The sequence below is a fragment of the Schistocerca cancellata genome, chromosome 4, assembly GCF_023864275.1.
Source record: "Schistocerca cancellata isolate TAMUIC-IGC-003103 chromosome 4, iqSchCanc2.1, whole genome shotgun sequence".
Taxonomy (NCBI): Eukaryota; Metazoa; Arthropoda; class Insecta; order Orthoptera; family Acrididae; genus Schistocerca; species Schistocerca cancellata.
In genome coordinates, this window is record NC_064629.1 from 805,307,323 (window position 1) to 805,310,418 (window position 3,096).

Genomic DNA, 3,096 nt, shown 5'->3' on the forward strand with positions numbered 1-3,096 from the left:
TCCCCCAAAAACTGGTGGGAAGTTCAGATTCCATCAGAACAATGCAACACACAATGGCGCTACCTCCACTAACCTAAGAAAATGGCGAGAAAATAGGTCACTTGGGCTACCTCCACTAAGCTAAGTAATCCTTTTCCTAGGAATTGGCTGGGAAAGGACTCAGCCTATGCTGGATAGGATGGCTGCAACTCTTTATTTTGCATGCAGTGTTTATTTAAAGAATTTGAGGGAGTAGTCCAGCCAGTGTCTTCACCATGAGCTCTGGAGTCCAACTGACCTAGTACACAGTACCACCATCACAGGGCACTTTCATCCCTTCCATGACGTAATTCAAGACAGTGGTCTGGAGGGGAAATTGTTGGGAAAAGGACTCAGACTGTGCTGGACTGCTGGACTGCTGGATAGGATGGACGTAATTCTCTATTTTGCAGGCAGTCTTCATTTAAATAATCTGAGGCAGTAGCTCCATCCACTGTGTCCACCATGAGGTTTGGAGTCCAACTGACCTAGTACACAGTACTGCCACCACAGTGCACTTCATCCCATGACGGTCTGGAGGGGAAAAATGGTAGGAAAATGACTCAGCCTGTGACGGGCTGCTGGAGAGAGGAAGGAGTGTTGTTTATTTATTTTCGAGCAACATATTTAGGGACGGATTTGACATACTATATTTAATACAATGATACAAAACACTCGTCCTGACGTGCTTGGGGTGACAATATGCAGCATACAGACACGCAAACAACTCGTAAATTACCGAAATAATGCAGTACACTGATGTGCAGACACGCTCACTAATTATAAACTGTAGAAATTATGCATAAAATTTATTTAGGATCGTATTTCACGTAGATTATCTATTACACTGGTACAAAACACTCACCCTTGAGTGCTTGAGGTCGCAGTAAATAGTGTACAGACCAAAACAATGCAGTACACTGATGTGCAGAGACGCAAACAACTCCTAAATTGTCAAAATGATGCTTGTAAAACGCTCTGCAGACACACTTGATAATCGTCAACATTCGAAATCATGCATTGCACAGCCTACAGACCTGCTTGCAAAATAATGCAATAGACACGCAAACAACTAGTAAATAGTCAAAAAATAATGCATGTGAAACGCTATTCAAACACACTCACAACGCTTAAACACCCGAAAATGATGCAGTGCACACTCACTCAGTGCATGTAAAAAATGCAACGTATCAGCGAACTGTTCCAATGCACGCACACACTTTGCAGGGCCAGCCACACACAAGCCAGTGCTGTCACAGCGCTGCCAATGGCAGGTGAAAGTCGTGTCTAGAGTTAGACTTCTTTGAGTGTTATACTGACCTCACTTGTCTATTTAAGTAAGCGCCAAGTCAGCTTCTGGACTGTGGTCATGTGTTCACCATTGCTGGCATGATCCATCTCTCTACCTGCAGTCCAGCAAAGACCTAATTGCCGAGCGGCTCACGCTCGCAGACGCTGCAGAAATCCGTTCCATTGCTTCCCAGGATAGCACAGGCTACATTGTTCCTAGTGATCCTAATGGGACGTGCGAGCTGCGTCTAGCCGTGCGCGTGTGATTACCTGCCCAGTGTGGATGACGCATCGCAGCAAAATTTTAGCACAGCGACCAGGACCTGTTTACGAAAATAGCCCAGAATAACATCAATTGCATTCTTCCCGATGGTCCTAACGAGACATCACGCGTTCCCTTCCTGGAAATCGTGATGTCCTGCTGTCTCCGTTGATACCTTGTCCCCATCTTGTTCGAATTAGTTTGTAGAGACTCCTATGTCGTGGTGCAAAGGATATCTTGTGAATGAATGGAGCATTCTGACTGGCTCTTAGTGAATTTACCTGCCAAATTACTGATGCTGCCTGTGTGAAAGCACTGTCCGCCCTTTTTTTTCTGCAGACAAGACTTTCAGTGGCAAAAAACTATTTTGTACAGATCACCATATTGCACTGACAATTAAACCATGCAAAGTGGCTTACAGATCGTCAAATACAGAGAGACTCTTACTCAGTTACACTGCTCTGCCACTGAGGGCAGGAGCTTGAATATTAGAGCTTGAAACTGATCTCCAACCCAGCAATATATCACTGCATACCATGTCGATGTAGCAAACATACATTTCGTATCCTGCGTCATACAAAATCGCCCCTTTTATATCATTTGTACAGGTACCGGCCGCCAGACATTCGTACATATACCGCGAAGACAGACAGCATAAACACATGCACTGTAGGTATGCTCCTCACTACACTATATATTTACCTTGAGGTCGGGTGGTCATCCACTCCTGACGCATGACCAGAGTGCCCTCAGTCGACTGAAGTCACGTTCAGAACTGTTCTACAAATTCGGGGTCGGCTCCACTCGGCACAAAAGTGTTACTGCTTCCGGCCCCGACCTGCTTGCTTGCTTGCTTTTCTATACCCATCTCAAGACTCTGTGATTACAAGAACATATGTCATTTCGCATGGTTTGCCAGAATATCATGCCATTTTCACGATACTTTTCAATATCAAGCACATAGCAATATCGCTTGCATAGCAGTATGACTCACTCAACATAATTCCAAAGATACAGACTGGAAATTGTTACTCTAGCAACCCGAAACTTTTGTGAGGTGTAGCGTGCTGTAAACCACTGAGTAACTAGAAACTTATCCCATCTGCGAAGACCTTTATGTGAAAACTTGAAAAAATAGAAGACACTGACATTTCCACTCATGAATACCGATGTGGGTGATGTAACAGATTCCAAATCATCCCTATAATTTACAAAGTCAACTAAGGTGTTTCTCATGTCTAGAGAACCAGCAAACATGTCTTCCACCCGTCCTTCACCTGCTAGATGTGCAAACCAGTCAATTTTCTCTCAACTAAATAAAGGCGCGAAATATTCTACCACATGTCCACATTGAATCTACTCAAATTTCCACACAATCACAAAAGCTGTCCAACACATACTAAGTATTAGTTCGCTATTCGGTCGTCTAGAGGACAACACTGATATGTCAGCTACATTCCCGCATCCCAACGGCCGGCTGAAGTGGCCGTGTGGTTAAAGGCGCTGCAGTCTGGAACCGCAAGACC